The following is an 18,752-nucleotide window of genomic DNA, read 5'->3' on the forward strand; positions in this document are numbered from 1 at the left end:
GGCGAGCTGCCTTCTCTGTCCTTCTGGGTGTTGTACATATTCTCTCTTTCTATTAAAGCCAAGGCGTGTAGAAGTTGTTTGACAAAAACTTTTCAAAAATATATACTTATAAGTCATCACACTACGATAGTCAAGTAATGTGGCACTATTCATTCTTCATATTATTTCAGAAGTGCAAATACGTATGGACAATATTAGTAACCAGCACTAAGGTAACTTCACCCAACTTAAGAAATGAAACATCAAAATTACAGTTGAAGACCTACTTCTGCCCCTTTGCCATCTCGATCCCCTCCGAAATATATCCTTACAACTAAACACTATCCTGTATTTTTCATTCCTTTGTGTGCTTTTAAACTGTTGTAACGTATAGATGCCTTTATAACCATTTAATATTGTTCTGTATGTTTTAAAACTGTATACAAATGTCATTAAATCATTCAGAAATCAGCTTTTATTTTGCTCACTGCTATGGTTTTGATATTTATTCATGTTGATGGTTAAAGATTTAGTTATTTCACTTGTATAACATTGCATGGCATGCATATAAAATTTATTCATTGTTCTATGGTTACTTCACTGGTTGCTAATGTTTTATTTTAAACCATGCTCCAGCAAATACTTTTGTATATATTTATATACTTTTGTATATTTTTCCATATATCTATGGTTGGGTCTTAGGGCATGTTCACCTCCAAACTTACTAGATGTAGCGTAATGACTTTTTAGAGTGACTCGTGCACTCAATTCTTCCTCTAATAGTGTTTGAATGTCCCCATTTCCTTCTGTCTTGTCAGTACTATTAGAGTCAGGTGTTTAGATATTTGCTAATCAAGTGAGTGGAAAATGTAATTTTGTTTTAATTTGTTTATCTTCATTGCTAATGAGGTAGAATACATATTCATATTGCTTATGGGCATTAAGATTTCCTCTTCTGGAATTACCTATTTTTCTTTTTTCTCTTTTCCGTTTCAAATTTTTTGGGGGATAAATTGTTCTCTTATGAATTTATGCACATTATAAAAAATAGTGTTTTGGACATGAATTCTTTGTCATTCAAATGTAGTATGAATATCTTCTTGAAAGCTGAAACTTCTTTATGTTAATAGTTCTTTTTGTGCCAAACTGAAGATGTGATTTTATACTTTTTTTTGTGTGTGTGAGTGTTTTGCTTTCCTACACTGATATTTCTCTAAAAGATTAAGCATTTTGCTTTTCCCGTTATGTGCGGGGTCAGAGGTAACCCTTAACAGACGGAGTCTGTAGTTAGGAAGTGGTTCTTGGACACTTAGCCCTTAGCTTCTTTCTCTTAATATATCAGTGATTCTGAGAGCTTTCCAGTGTTCATAAATAAATTTATTCCTCCTTAAACTAATGTAAATTATGTATTGTGTAACTAAGAACGCTCACCAATAAATATAGCTTGCTATTAAGACTCTGTTTGAGGGAATGCCATAGACCTTGTTCTTTGAGAGTCTTGACTTTTCCCGACCCTTTGCTCTCTCATATACATTCTACAATCTGCTTGCGAAGTTCCTACAAAAATCTCTATTGGAATATTTATGAAATTTTCATTGAACAAATGATATTAAGGGGAAAATTGGACTTCTTTTTGGTATTGAGTCTTCACATTCCAACAGTTGGTGAAACTTGATTTATTTAGACCTTGGTTAACATCTTTGAATAATAACTTATACCTTTTTCCAGATTTTGAGTATTTAATTTATTTTTATATGATCTTAATCACATGAAAGATAATGTGATTATTTTAAAGCTTTGCTTTTCGAAGAGATTTTATCTTTATCCTCAGTGAGTATTACATTTTATTCAATACATGTTAGAGATCTATTGGCATAACATACAGTTTTTCGTCTTTGTCCTTTTATTTTGGTGAATAATATTAGAGTTTTTAGTATTAATAAAATTGTATCTCTAGCATGGGTCATGAGTTCATGATATAGTGTCACTTTCAAAAATTGTTGGATTTGGTTGTTATTTCGGGTATGCTGTATCTATGTTCATTAGTGAAATTGATTCTTATTTTTTTTTCCTATTAATCTATTTTTTCATTTTGACACTGGAGTTACATTTGCCTCAACAAGAGCAAGAGGAATTCCATCTTCTATTCCTGGGTACAGTTTTGGAAGGATGGGGGTCACCTTTTCCTGCAAAACCATCTGGGTCCCTCTGTCTCTTTCATTCTATTTCTCTCTCTCTCAAGAAAGCTATATTTTTCAACCATTAATTCAATTGTAATTATAGAAATATTCAGCTTACTTACTTTTTACTTGATTGAGTGTGGACATATATTTGATACATTTTGGCATATTTCTCTAGGAAATTACTCTGATCATCTAACTTTTCAAATGCGCTGGCCAAAAGATGTTTTTTATTAAAAGTCTGTAAAAATTGGTCTAATATCTACTATAACGGTAGTTATTCTTATGTCTCTTATTAACTCCTTTAAAAGTCTTGTCTGAGGTTTGTCTAGTTTATTATTTTTTCCCAAATAAACAAAGATACAGCATTTTTAATACTCTCTATTCTTTTGTGTAATTTCTGCTCATGTTCATATTTACCAGTTTTTTTCTTCCAATTTCTTAATGTTATCAAACCTCTTATGTTAAATATTTAGGCAATAATTTTCAGCACTTCTTTCAAATAAATCATTCTAAAAATAGATAAGGCTCAAAGATTCCCAAAAAGTGCCACTTTAACTACATCTGAAGTTTTGATAGTACTTTAATTACATATAAGTTTGAAATATATTATAATCCCATTAAGACTTCTTTGATGGAAAAAGGTATTTAGAAACATGTTCATTTGTGTGACCAAGTATTTATGTGTCTTAACTCCCAAATCTTTACATTTTTATTGATCTTACTGGTTAGTTCTCTTTCAGTAAACATTTTATTGAAGTATAACCTGGAAAATTGCTCAAATCACAAGGGTATGGCTTATTAACATTTTATTTTATTGTATTCTATTTTATTGGGGTATAGTTGTTTTACAGTGTTGTTAGTTTCTACTGTACAGTGGAGTTCCCTGTGCGCTACAGTAGGTTCTCATTAGTTATCTATTTTATACATGGTAGTGTGTATATGTCAATCCCAATCTCCCAGTTCATCCCACCACCACCTTCCCCCCTTGGTGTCCATACGTTTGTTCTCTACATCTGTGTCTCTATTTCTGCCTTGTAAGCCGGTTCTTAAAGTGAACCTATCTATGTATCTAGCACTCAGATCAAGGGAAAAAAAAAAAAAACATGATTAGACCATGGTCTCAGAAAATGTCCTCCCGTTGCTTCTTGTCATGTCATAGTCACTATCTTGACGACAGCCTGCTTTTGAGTTTGGTATACGTAGATAACATAGTATGTGTTTTATCCTATTTTTCTGTCTTTTAATATTGTTTCTTGAATGTGTAGATCAGTTATTTTAAAGTTTGCTTCCAGTGTCTGCATGAATTATTGACGTGTTCCTAATATCTTTTGTTTTCCTTTTTGATTTTGGTCATATGGTCTTGTTCCTAGCAAAGTCTAATAATTTTTGACTGAGTGCAGGTCAGTTTGAATTAAAACAAAACTATGGAAGGTCCTGATGACATTATGTTTGACCAGAGGCAATCCACCATTTCTCTGCTTGTTGATATGGAGCTGATTATCTAAACTACCTCATGGGACTAAGCAAATTTGAAGTTAATTTCCTCCCCGCCTCCCCGACCTCTGCTTTGACTCCTCTGATGTAACACTATATTTTGGACTTTAAACTGAGTTACTGGTAGGCTTTTCTTTTTTGATCATTTCTCTGCTTTGATCAGCATAGCTCTGTTTCACCAAGAATTTCTGCTTAGCATTTTATGGTCTTGGTCTCTGTAACTTCAGACTTTGACAGATATCTTCAGGGAAAACTGGTTGTATTTCAGAACCAGTTTTCTACCACACCCAACTCAAAGGGAATTTATTCTCACATGACTCCTATCTCATCTCTCCTGCTCCAGGAAACAGCCAGAAAGGACTTAATGATTGTCCTATTCACCTGTCCTGGCCCTTTCCCTAAAATACGTTGAGATACTTGAAATCTTGTACTTTGCCCACATTTGACAAATATATTCCAGGAAAAGTGACTTCACTTCTCTGTGGTTCTCTGATCTCCAGAATCTTGGATCTTCTAGACTGTTCATCTACTCTGTGATGCCTACAATAGATTTTCCCCATATTTTTCAGTTGCCCTTGGTGAAGAAATTATTCAGACATAAGCTACTCCATTTTCTCCAAATCAGAAGTGATCAGAAAATGTGTTCCATATTGTCCTGAAATTTTGATGTTTTTATGAAAATTTCCCTATAGATATTAGATGATTAGTGTTTTTTCTTTTTTTCTCTGTGTTTACAGTGAGAGTGTATTTTCTAGCTCTTAGGTAGAGGCTTCTAGAAATATAATTATAGGACTCTTCTCTCTCTTTAGTATATCATTTTTTCAGAAAGGTGAAATTTTTATCATCTATGATTGAACAGTTTTATCACAGACTATGCCATGTTAGTTGAGAATTGTTATATCTTCCTTGTGGGATGAAAAATTTTATTGGATAGTGATCCTGTCTTCTTCCTATAAATGATTTTTCACTTCATGCCTGCATTACCTGACTTTGGTAAAGTGAAACATTACTTTTTGGGTGTAATGTTTTTTTCATACTTTCACTCTCAGAATTTATGATGCCTTATGATTTAGGTATATCTCTTATTAACAGTATGCACTGAGATTGTGTTTTTGCTGTTTTTCTTTACAAGTGAGCAAACGCATTGGAGGAAAGACTGGTACATGGTAAAGGGGCACCGCTCAGCATAGTCAGGATAGACTTCTTGGTGGAAGCAGCATTTGGACTCCAAGAATGAAAGGGAGGGAAGAATGTTCTAGGCTGAGGGAAGAGCCTATGCAGAAGACCAAAGAAGGAAATACTGGTGCCTTTTAGGAACTGAGATCAGCTCAGCTCTGATCCTGAGATCAGATCCTTCTGATCTCTGATCCTTCCTACATCCTAGCAGGGTGACCTTGACCAAGTCCCTTTCCCTCTATGGGCCTCAGTTTGTTCTCTGTAAAATGGGAGCAACAACGTCCAATTCACGTTAATGGAAAACTGATAAAATATAATATGGTCTCCAGTTAACAATATTAATTTTAATTTCCAGATTTTGACCATTGTAATCATGTTATATAACATATTAACATTAGGAGAATCTAGATGAGGAGTGAATGAGTACTCTTGGTGTTATTTTTACGATTTTTCTATAAGCTAAAAATAAAAGTTCAAAATCCAAAAGTTAAAAAAAATAAAGCATATCTGTCCAAATGTAAATGCCCCAGAGAAAGGGAAGGGTGCCCAATACTTAAGCTGTGTGTTCTTGAACCTTTATAGAGCCCTGGGAAGTGGCCATTGTTCCTCTCATTTTACAGAGGAGACTTAAAGCTAAGAAAGTATCCCTCAATTTCTGATTTCCCGAGTTTTTTGTTTTTGTTTTTAATGAATGAATGTTGGATTTTGTTAAAGGCTTTCTCAGTAATATGAAGATAATTGATAATCACGTGACATACTTTCTTAGATGTATTCATAATATGGAATATTGATAGATTGATTTCCAAACATTGAGCCAACCTTGAGTTCTTAGAATAGATCGCCACTGGTTATGGCATATTATTTTGCTATTGCGATACTAGATTCCTCTTGCTAATATTTTATTCGATTTTTTGCATCAATATTCATAAGTATATTGGTTAAGAATTTCTTTTGTACTACCTTTAGTTGTACTATTTCTGTTTGTATCAGTGTTATACTTCCTAAAAGGAGAAGTTTCCACTCTTTTCAATGCAGAGGAATAATTTATAGAACATTTTTAAGCTATGTGGTTTTTAAAGATTTACTAAAATTCTGTGAGGTCGGCTGGATCTGGTGAATTTCGTGGGAGCAGTTCCTCATAAGTTTATCTATTTCTTCTACGGAAATTGGATTGTTTCAATGTTGTAACTTTTATTTATTTATTTTTAATCTCATGGTCCTTTACACTCTATGTTTATACCTAATATTTAAGAGGTCTCTGAGAGAATCTTTTGGAAACTAAACTGTGGGGTCATCTCAAAATCAAATTTTCCTTTTACTTCTGCCACGAGCAAAGGTTTACTAACAGGTTACTACTTTTGTGTAACTTTTTGTTCATTTTAGTTTGTATTATTATAACTAAATTCAAGGCTGGTTTTAAGAGTTGTACTTTATGAATTCCAGCTCTTAACACCTGGCCAGATGATAACTCAGGGTATCATCTCCCATTCATGTGGCCCTTAAAACCCAAAGTCCATGATTACTGAAACTAACTGCCACCCCGTACCCTCTTCCCAAACCCGTGTTCACCCCCTGCCCCGGGAAGTTCCAGCCTCAGTTCAGACTTATTACCATTGCTTGTACTTTCATCTTTCTTCTCTACTCCTTTGTATCTTCCCTGATTTTCATTTGAGTTCAGCTCATTGCACCTGATCAAGCTATTTTACTTGTAGGAGGATTTTTGGGGTGGGGGGGGTGGGGGCGGGGAACCAATTCCTCCATATTAATTGAAATGGAAGTCTCACTTTCTTTTTTTAAATGAATGCGATATCACATTGTAGTTACCACATTACGTAAGACTTTCAGAAGGTTTCATAAGCTGTTTTTGACTACAGCAATGGAAGTAACATAACTTTTCTTCTTTTATGCTGTCCTGAGCCAGAAAAAAAATGTATGCTTTACTTTCTAAGATACGTTTCTAGGAAAGTAATATTCCAATAGTGAATAAATATACTGTATTAAAAAAATTAACATATAATGAATTTCAGATAAAATATCTAAATTGAAAAAATACATTTATTATAGAATTCTTGCCTGAGTGATAGAGTATTAGGCAGAATATAATAGTATTAATGCAATTTTTTGTTTTTATAAAAATTATACCATTTTATTTAATTGTATGTAATTTTTTAAAAAAATCAACCTTTTTTTTTTTCCTACTGTTTGACCTGGATTTATAAAGCAAAAATAAGAGAATTGTTATATTAAAATATCATGAAAATGTTGATCGTTTTTGGTTAGATCTGTAATGATTTACCAAAATATTTTATAGAAAAATACAAAGCATTTTCAGAGAAAGAGCTTTCTCTATGATGAAAACCAGTATCGATGGGTGTGCTAAACCAAGATTGGAATCACCCGTTGATTGAATATACATGACTTTTTAAAAAAGATTTTATGGAATTCTTGAAATGAGTAGCTTGATAAATAGCGAACTGTTTGAGAAAAATTAAAAATTTTGTGTATCTTAAGACAATCACGTATTTTACATCAGATGACTCTTCTCTCATTTGTCATTTTTTAGCAAATGCATCAGTGATTCTTCTGGAAACAAAGTTCCATTCTTTGACTCCCAACTTAACAGAAAAAAATGAAAAGTTAAATACATCATGCTAAATATATATTCCTTTTATGATGCCTTAGTCTGTTGGTTATTATCTCAATAAGTCAACTTTTTTTTGATATTTGTGTCATTAATTTTTCAGACTTTTTCCCGAAATTGTAGGTGGTATGTGGATATATATCAATATATTTGTCTATAAATTATGTGTAGATACATTAGATACATATTGATAGAAAAATGTAGATAGATATATTTTAGCTAAAGCTGCATAATCTTACTGACTTTTAGCTGAGTAATACATTAGCTGGAAGATATCTAGAAAGACTGCCCAAATAGGAAAAATCAATCTGTACAGCCTGAAATGATAGCTGAAAAGCTCATTTTTAGTTCTTTGAGGTTTCCATTTTAGTTGATAAGCCTATTTAGATCCACTTGGTTAGCTGTAACAGAAAAGTAATCTTCAAATACATCAGGCATGGTCTTTAAATAAGATAAGATACAAAAATCTATAAATAGCTTGGAAAGTAATATTAATGCTGACTCTAGCACTATGAATAAGAAATGTTAAGCATCAGCTCAACCTTTACAAATGCTTTGCTACAGTGCTTCTCATATATACCTGTAATAATGATAACACAGAAGAGTTTCCAATTAAGTTATGTTGGTTTTATTAAGAAATGAATTGATTCTGAATTCATTAATTTATAAACATTAAAATAAGAATGAGGTCTCCGCTAAATTGCACAGCCAATAATAGTAACTGACAGACATTTTGCATTTAAACAACTAAGTGATGCTTTTTAAATGGTGAGACAAGTGGGCTCAGTGGAGCAATTACTTGGATACTAACCTTTTTTATAACAAAGTGGTATGAGAAAATAGGCAATAATTAAGTGTTCGAATACACTTTAAAAGTTTTTAACTACAGACAGTTTTAAAATTGCAGCTATCCTGCAGCATAATATCTAATTTTACACAGTTGCTAAAGATAAATGATTTTTCGTGATCAAATTATATGAGGATGAATAATTTTATACTCTGTAACTGGTGAGCTGGATAATTCAATAAGTCCATTTGCTATGGTTGACTTCTTTTCACAAGTAGAATTTCTATAATGAGGAAGGCAGTTTTGTCAGAACAGCTGCCAAACAGCAGTAGCATTAAAAAATTAATCAGGAAATTAATTAAACATTCTCTGGACGTAAAACATGTTACATATTGGAAAATGTAAGTAGTTTGGCAATCTTTGTAATATTTTCATCAAAGCATTGTAGGAAACAATACAAATATGACACCCCCTTTTTTTTTTTTTGCCAGTATAAGGTGCTTTAAAAGGAGACCATCCTATTGAAAAGTTTTTATTTGCAGTAAATGACAGTTTTTTATTGCTTCTTATTAAAAGTATCCAGATACTAAAATCATATTTTCATTGCTACTGTGAATTAAATTATTAAGAATATGTTGTCCAAGCCACCTAGTCTCCATTTCCTATTTTACTATTTCCCTTTGACATACTCTAATAAGTTTTTCCAAAAGTATACCCAAGAAATACATTCATCATAGAGACTATTTTTATCTACTTGCAAATGTTATTATATATGTATGTATATATTTAGGCTTATGAGATAATTAACAGATATTGATTCCTATTTGCACATCACCCACATAGATGGCATATTTGTCCTCTTTCTTAAGTAAAATCTTTAGCTGGGGTGAGTATCCTGCATTTTATTGCCTTAATTTTTTTTTTCACATCTTTATTGGAGTATAATTGCTTTACAATGTTATGTTAGTTTCTGCTGTACAACAAAGTGAATCAGCTATACATATACATATATCCCCATATTCCCTCCCTCTTGAGCCTCCCTCCCACCCTCCCTATCTCACCACTCTATGTCGTCACAAAGCATCAAGTTTATCTCCCTGTTCTATGCAGCTGCTTCCCACTAGCCATCCATTTTACATTTGGTAGCGTATATATGTCAGTGCTACTCTCTCACTACGTCCCAGCCTCCCCTTCCCCGCCCACCCCCGTGTCCTCAAATCCATCTCTACATCTGAGTCTTTATTCCTGACCTGCCACTAGGTTCATCAGTCCCATTTTTTTAGATTGCATATATATGCATTAGCAGACGATATTTGTTTTTCTCTTTCTGACTTACTTCACTCTGTATGACAGTCTCTAGGTCCATCCACCTCACTACAAATAACTCAGTTTCATTCCTTTCTATGGCTGAGTAATATTCCATTGTATATATGTGCCACATCTTCTTTATCCATTCATCTCTGGATGGACACTTAGGTTGTTTCCATGTCCTGGCTATTGTAAATAGAGCTGCAGTGAACATTGTGGTACATGACTCTTTTTGAATTATGGTTCTCTCAGGGTATATGCCTGGTAGCGGGATTGCTAGGTCATATGGTAGTTCTATTTTTAGTTTTTTAAGGAACCTCCATACTGTTCTCCATAGTGGCTGTATCAATTTACATTCCCACCAACAGTGCAGGAGGGTTCCCTCTTCTCCACACCCTCTCCAGCATTTATTGTTTGTAGATTTTTTGATGATGGCCATTCTGACCGGTATGAGGTGATACCTCATTGTGGTTTTGATTTGCATTTCTCTAATAATTAGTGATGTTGAGCATCTTTTCATGTGTTTGTTGGATTGCCTTAATTTTTACAGGGTACTCCTCAGGGTTAGCCTTCACAGTTAGGTGATCTGCATGCTTTGTAAATATCTTTAAGCTATTCCTATTAATTTCGAGGATTTTTGTTCTCAATGTATTAAAGCATAATACATTCTAAATTTGGAGATGGGACAATGACTGTCTCTCAGCCTTTTGGTTAAATAAATTTTATTCATTGGAGCTCTTTTTTTTTTTCCTTTCTTTTTGGGCCCACTTCATGCTAGGCATGTGTGAAAACTCTAGTCCATAAAGTTAACTGGAAATACTCTAGGCCAAATTACCCTGTTTAGTAGATTAACATATATTCAGCCAAGTTTCCCCCTTGCCTGATCTACACGGGAGGGGTGTTATATCCTCCATCCAAGTTGGGTTTGGGTTTGGGTTTGGGTTTGGGTTTGGTCACGAGACTTGCTTTGGTCAACGGGATGTGAACAGACATGATACAAGAGGCGGTTTGAAATATGCTTGCATGTTTGTGATTCTGCTGTGCAATGAAAAGAGCTCATCTCAAGTGTCCTGGGCCCTAGAATAAATGCATAGGAGTAGGACTGAGTGCACTTGGAGGGAGAGGCCAAGTCTAGCTGGACGTTCAGTTTGAAGCAGGATTGCCCAGCATAGCCTGGCCCGGCTCAGCTAATCTGCAGCTGACCCACGGATGCACGAGCTGGAATAAGCAGTCGTTTGGTTCTATACCTCTGAGTACTGCGGGGGGTTGTTATGATGTGGTTTCATGGAAACAGTTGGCTGGTACATCCTGGCTCTGCCCCATCTGGTTACAAAGTAAGTTCAGCAGCTTTGTCTCTTCCCACGTGTGCTGTTAGTATTTCAGAGAATCTCATGAGGTGATTGCAGAAGTGTCTATGCCTTTCTGACAGGTGTCAATCTCTGTCACCCTTTGTAACATCTAGGCTGCTCTTCTCCCCAGGGAATCAGATCCCAGTGATCCTCTGGGCTCTGAGTTTTACCCTCTGAGTCATCTTGGTTAAAAATACAAAAAAAACCCCAAAAAACTAATAAATGTTGAAGGTGCCTCATTCACATTTGAATTCCTAGAACTCAGCATCACACATTTTATGCATATAAGCTCAGGATGGATGAATGGCTTCAGCACAGAGTGCAGTAAATCAGGTGGAGGAATGGGCCCACCACCCAGTGCTGCATCCGGAGTGAGAGAAAACTTCCTCTGTAAAACCTTGTCTTGGGCCTTGAGACCAGGGCCTGGGTTCAAGTACAGTTTCAAGAGGGTGTGGCTTAGGGTGAGACTATTAACTTTGATGTACCTCCATTTTCTTCCCCTTTTTAAAATGGGGTTGATAATAGTTCCCGTTTCATGTGTTTTTTTGTTTTGTTTTTTTGCGTGGGGTGGGGCAGGAACCAGGGGAATTAATATATGAAAACTGCTTAGACTCATTCTTAGTACAGAGTAAGTACTGCATCGGCATTGGCGATCATCGCGGGCACTGCCATTTCCAAATAGAGAGGGACACATTGCCAACACAGCGTTTAGCTGCTGCAAACAGATATTCTCCTAAAGGTTACTTCCCTATTGCTGATGCCTCTTATTGTAACTGTATCTCTACTACTCAGAGGCAAAGACCTAATTCATTAAAGAAAAATTACAATAAATCTAAGTTGTGTTATTATTATTATTTTTTTTACCCTTAATCCAAGGCTGAAGAGTTTCTAGGGACTGTAGAATCTCTCAGAGCAAAAATGTTTAAACTGGCGATAAAAAAAAAGTCTTCTGGGGAATTTATTTCTAGGTCTATGTGTACTGCTCCCTAACATCTGCCAAGAATGTATCTGAGGTCTTTCAATTTTCCCTTTCACCTCTGTTCTCCGTCACCCCTATTTGTCCTACTTCATAAAAGCACAGCTTTTTTGTTCCCCTTCTGAATCCTATAATAGTGCATTTTTCTGGAGGGTAAAATCCTTCAGGAAGCAGTGAAAGACAATATAAGAATGCTTTGCTCTTAAGGCAAGTCTTGAAAGCAGAACAGAGTTTCTTGAAAGCAAAACGAAAAATTCTTATAGAGGATAGCACTCACCTCATTAGGCAAAAAATACTGGAAACTCTCAAGTCCCCCTCTGTCAAAATTATCTATCTCTGTCATCTATATAGTATGTATGTATCTGTCATCTATTTATTTACCATCTATTGTCTGTACATACCTAAGAGTTAGATATAAACTGAAAGGTAGGCTGAATAATGTCCCCAAAGATGGCAGAGTAAAAGGTGTCTCCCAGGAACTCTGTTGCAGAGGCATTGGTGTCATAAGAAAAGATTTTGAGACAAGATTGCACTGGGAATTAGAAAACTAGGACTTTCAGGGAACTCAAATTGGAGAGCAATCCCAAAAGATTTAGAGGAGACCAACCAGCATTGTAGTACCTGAAAGTACATTTCAGTGAGGGGGGAGTAGTAGCAAGGATATAAAAAAATGGTCTACACAGGGCATAGGTTCCTGGGAAAACCACTTAGTGTAAGAAATAGTAAATGAACAGTATTTCTCAAGGCTTCCTCCCACCAACCTCTTTTTCCCTCTGTCTTCTCCCAGTCACTTCCACCTCAGCAGAAGTAACCCCTCCTGGACTTTTAATCCCTTCAATGATTTCACTTCCATTTTAACTTCATATAAATGCACTAATACATTAATTTTACCTTTTGGTCTTATTTTCTCAATAATAAGTTTTTGACATCTATCCATGATTTTGCATACGTTTCTTCTCAAGTATAATGCCCTAACTGTAAAATGTATATAAAAGAGAGTGATCTTTTTATATCATAGGAATATATTAATATTGCTGATACTTTTATAGAAAGATTAATTGCAAATATCAGGGAGGCAGAGGGAAAAACAAAGAATACTGAAGCCAGAACAGGACACCTAGTTACCTTTCTGACTCTGCACCATCATAGGTACATGATTATGGACCATTATATTACCAAGCCTCAGTAATTAATATTCTTTTCAGTTTACTTTTTTGTATCCTAATTCAGCTCTCAAGATGAAGTCTAAATCTCATTGAGCTATAAATATTTTATCGTTCTTTATTTCTGTGGTTCTAGGGACTTCAAACCTAAATGAATCTTGCTCAGTTTGCATTCTCATCATATATCCTAAGTGACTTGTAAATTAGCAAGCAAAAGCGAACTTAGAGGCTTACCTTATGATAAATTATACCCATAATAACAACTGGTTAAATCAAAAGTTTTTGACTATCACTTTAAAGCAAAGAAAAAAAATTCTAGTAAATGCTGAAGCATCACTTGTGAACTCCACAAGTGAAGATAGCCGCTTGCTTTGTTTTGTCTTAGATTTGCTTTGAGCTTTCTGTCTTCTTTTCCTTTCTAACTTGTGTTCCTTTATTCTTTATTCAATGAGCATTTAGTGCGCGCTTCCCAGATGTCAAGCCCACTACCAACAGGTGGGGATACCAATGAGGCAAGACGTCACGGAGATCATGGTGGAATGAAGGAGACAGATAAATAAGCAAAGAACCCGCAGGGGCTGTGATAAAACTCTAAATTAATGATGGAGCCATTTTTGACTCTGCTTTTAACCTGTTTACTTTTCAGGATCTTAAAAGTGATAAACCATTGAAATCTTTTAAGAACAATTAAGCACGCCAAAGTGTATTAAGCACCTACCGTGTGCCAGAGACCCTCCAAGACATTGATTATGGTAGCTGATAGGTTGTGAGGAAATATTAACTCGCATCTCCATTGAAAGGTTATATTGCTTTCATCCATTGATTTTTAGCTTGGCCGTGTGACTGCCATTATTCAATGAAATGTGGGCAGAAATGACACTGTGCCACTTTCAAGACTTAACGGGCACCTACATTTCCATTCATGCCTTTGGAAGCTTCTGACGTCTGCCATGAGGAATGTGCTATCCAGGTAGCCATTTCCCCTCTAGCCACAGGGTGGCTAGATGCTATTTCCCTTCTAGCCAGGGCCACAGAATGAGATGGATGGGACAGAGCTGCCCCAGCCTCCTGCAGATTCACAACCTATAAGGGAGATGCCCAGTCTAACTCAGATCAGCATGAGAACAGATACTACCCAGACTCTGCATGTGACTGTTCATCGGGAAAGCTCACGCAAAGATGTACATGGCCCCTGTACTCAGAGTGAACATTCTGATTTTTCATATAATGTGGGAGAAATCTGCCCTGGAGTCATACAGGAGTTGACACCTGAGCTGAATCTAAAGGAATAAAAGTATCCAGTCAGGGAAGAACAGCTTGGGGTGAATTGAATTGAGTGGGATTACAAAAATTTTCCTAACAGAGGGACCAGCATCTGCAAAGAATTATGAAAAACAGTCTATTTCCAGGGAGCTTCAAGCTGTTCAGTGATGCTGGCCTAAGATGAGGACTAGCAAGAGATAGGGCTGAGAGACAGTGAACAAAGAGTTGAAAGATCTTCTAGCTGTCCCATCACTGAGATTCAGCAATCACCAACATCTGTTTCTCCCCTCACATTTCTTTTCATAGAATGTTTTAAAGAAGATCACATACAAAGTCTCAGTTCACCTAGATAATTTGTGGCTTTAATCATGGAAATTATGAGGATGTCTAATGATACTTCCGGAACTGAACTTTTGAGACCATGAACACAATTGTGGGAAGGTTTATACCCCGCCCCCTGCCAAAACTAACATGTGTTTTTGAAAAAGTATACTGGTGCATAATTCATTTGACTTGATCAAGATTTTGATATACTCAAATAATTGTTCAGTTTATTTAAATATACAATTTTGACTCCTGATTTCATTTTCTGTGATTGCTTTGTAGTTTAATATATACGCTCACATAAAATGCTCCCATAAGTGTAAATGAAGTCATAGAACTCTGATGTTGCCTCATTGTACTCTGCATAGGAGGGCAGATGCAGTTCTGTAATTTTAGTTCTCAGCACTAAAATTACAAAACTTACTCTAAGCCCAATAATGTGAACCCCCCAAATGTTTATGTAAATGTATGTAAGGGCAATTTTCTAGATGGGTTATCCAAAATCTTCATCCAGTGAGATTTTTTAAAATGCTTCTTTTCCTGTTACTTTTGGTTCTAATTAATCTCTGCCTGGCATCTACTCTAGTATGCTTGTGTCAACATGTTTTGAGTAACAAAATACAATATAAATGTTAAAAATTCCGGTTATTTGTAGCCAATATGTGTCTTTCCTGCTAAGTTTTTCTAGATAAGAATTCCATACGTTTATACACTTTGAGCTGTTCAGAAATGTGTCAATGACAATGAAAAAACATGCATAGGAGGAAGCTTCCTTCAGCAATGACTTTGCTGACGACTGTGCATATGAAAAAAATGGAAAAGCTATTTTGCTATTTATGGCAGTAAGATCTTCATCCCACTGTACTAGGTGATATATATTTTTAATTATGAGACTGCTGAAATGAGACTGCAATTTTAGGTAATTAGGCATAATTCGAGGTTGTCGTGGGTGGTAGTTATAATTCAAGAAATAGGGGCCAGAAGGCTTTCCCTCGATGGGAACATTCAAACCATGTTTACAGGCTATAGGATAGTAGAAAGCAAATAAGTGACATGAATGCACTTGCTTGTATATACATATAATTAAAAAAAAAAAAAAAACTTTTTCTTTCAAACTAATGTTAGACTTTAAGAAAAGTTGCAGAAACCATATGGGAAGTTGCCTCACATACTTCATCTTATTCCCTAATGACACTATTTTATATAACCATAGTACAGGTATCAAGAAAAGAACCTCGACATTGGTACATTTTCATTAACTATAGTATAGACCTCGTTCTGATTTCACCATTGTTTTCCAGTTATGTTCTTTACATCTAAGGACTACAGGAGTATCACTGAAGATGCCCTATTGTGTATAATTTCTTCCCCTTAGTATTCTCCAACCTGTGACCATTCCCCTGTCTTGTCTATCATGACCTTGACACTTGAAGATCATCCGTTTTGTAGACTGTCTTTCAGTTTGGGTTTGTCTGGTGTCTTCTCAGGATTAGAGTAAATTTATGCAATTGTTGCAAGAATGCCATAGAAACGATGTTGTTCCTCAATGCATCATATCATGGGATTAATGATGGATGTACTTCTTACTGTTGGTGATTTACAGTTGAAACCCAGTATCAACTGGGTTTCCTCACCATAAAGTTAGTATATTTCCCCTTCATAGGTGATACGTATCTTGGAGAAGATTCTTTGATACTATTAAAATACTTTTTCTCTATAAACGTGACAAAGAATTTTAGCATCCATTGATGCCCATTGTCTGGAACAGGTATTATTACTGTGGTATTTTGACCAATTGGTGAATCTCCATTTCCTACTTTGTATTAATTGGAATTCTATTGTAAGGAAGAGCTATCTCCTCTTGTTTATTTCTCAGGACTCATGGATACTTATTTATCAAATTGTTTCAACTCTGGCCATTAGGACCTCCTTCAGGCTGGCTCCTGGGTTCTTTTAACAAACCCATTCCATGTCCCGCCTCCTTTTTCTTTAGTGTTTTAGTGGCACAAAATGATGTTCCAGGCTCATCTTGGGTTTTCCCTGCTCTAGCCCTGGAATCAGCCACTTCTCCAAAGAGCCCTTGTTCCTTTTAATGTGAACAATGTTTAGAGACCAACATGTGTGTGGGAGATGTACTATTGTTACCTAGAGCATCCTTGCTTCTGGCCCTCTCAGCAGACAGGGCTAGGAAATGTGTATACGTGTATGTCTATTAACTCACAAATAGACATATCTATAGTTCTGAATGTATATATATTTAAAAATGAGGTGTTTATGTATAATTTTTATATACCTATTATACATATTAATTTCATTTACATTTAGTACTTTCATGGCAATTTTATAGTATCTAAAAATTGTAAGGTTTTTGAGGGAACATGTTATTTCCCCTTTTTTTGATCATCTGACACATCTAGGATGGTACTTAGGATACTTCAGAGGAATTTGAGTGTTTTATTCTTCTCAGCATCCTTTCAAAAGATACTATATCCTACCCCCAATAAATTATACCTCTGGGGGCCTGCCAATTATAATGCATTTATGAGTCAGGATTCTCCAGAGAAACAGGAGGTATAATATAATATAAATTTATATATAAGGAGAGAGAGGAGGAGAGAGGGAGATGGAGGGAGAGAGAGAGAGAAGAGATTTTAAGGCATTGGGTCACATGGTTGTGGAGTCTGGCAAGTCCAAAATCTGCAGGGTGAGCAGGTTGGAGACCCAGGGAAGAGTTGACGCTGCAGCTGGAGTCTGAAGGTGATCTGCTGCCAGAATCCCCTCTTTCTCAGGGACCTCAGTCTTTTTTCTCTCAGGACCTTCAACTGATTGGATGAGGCCCACCATACTATGGAGGGTCATCTCCTTTATTCAGAGTCTACTGAACTAAATGTTAATCTCGTCTGAAAATACCTTTACAGCAACATTCAGACGTGTTTGACCGAACCTGAGTACTGTGGTCTAGTCAAGTCAGTACATAAAATCAAGCGTCATAACATCCATCTCCCACTTTTCCCCACTCTTTCACAAGGGGGTCATGTGACCTGTCGTATCCGAATGTAACGTTTCATTTCTTTGGTGAAGCGAATGGCTCAGGTAATAGGCATGTTGGTCAAATATAGTCAATCAGAACTCTTCCCTGGGATGAATATTTGGGCGATGAGGGGAAGAGTCCAGCTTACACACTTGCTGTGGAAATGTCAGGCTGGAAGTGGTGGTTCTCACCCCACCTCACAGAGAGATGTGCAGAAGTATGTGGGAAAGTTCTGATTACATGACTGAATAATCTCTGAAGACAGGAGTATCTCTGGACTCCTCAGACATGTATGCCAGTAAATTTAAACACTTTCCTCATGCTTATTTGACCTAGGTGTCTGTGACTTGAAATACTGATATAGAAATTAATATCAGGGTATACAGTATATTGCAAGTGATAGGCGACAAAATATGGACTTTGCTGCTGTAAGCTAAAACACCTTCACTCCCAGCAAGGATGCCTTCGGTCCTTGTCATGGGCAGTAAAGCAGCTCATCAAGCCATCCCCTGCTGTGTTTCAGAACGCAGATCCTGAGTGGATTGGAGGCTGGAGCTCTAGGAGCAGATATAGAAAAATAGCACAGTGTTGTTCATGGGAACTAAATACTGAGTCATTCCTTACACTATGCAAGGAAGCAAAAGAGCTTCCGTTTAAGCTTGACCCTTGGAGAGAACAAAGTCCTAGGATACCATTTTCTTGAGAGAGGATAAATCTCCCTAGACCAGTAGTCTGTGAGCTTCAGATTACTCTGCATCTTGTGAAATTACAGGAGTCAAATTCAGCAAGTGAAAGGAAGTATAAAACAAGAGATGAAATCATGTCAACAGAGAGGAGGCCCCAGATGGGGGGAGCAGGAAGCCTCAGCCTGTCCTGTATTCCCCACCTGATTGGATCATGAACAGTCGCATTTTAAAGCATCCTCCCCTGGGACGGGCCAGGGTGCAGAGAGCAGTTCAGTATTACCTTCCTACCTCAGCAGGTGTTCTTCACGTGACTCTCGAGAAGTGGGGAACAAGGTTGAGTATGGCTGTTGAGGCACCGAGCACTCTGCCTATTGCTAAGAGACAACGTGTTA

The sequence above is a fragment of the Balaenoptera musculus genome, chromosome 14, assembly GCF_009873245.2.
Source record: "Balaenoptera musculus isolate JJ_BM4_2016_0621 chromosome 14, mBalMus1.pri.v3, whole genome shotgun sequence".
In the NCBI taxonomy this organism is placed as follows: domain Eukaryota; kingdom Metazoa; phylum Chordata; class Mammalia; order Artiodactyla; family Balaenopteridae; genus Balaenoptera; species Balaenoptera musculus.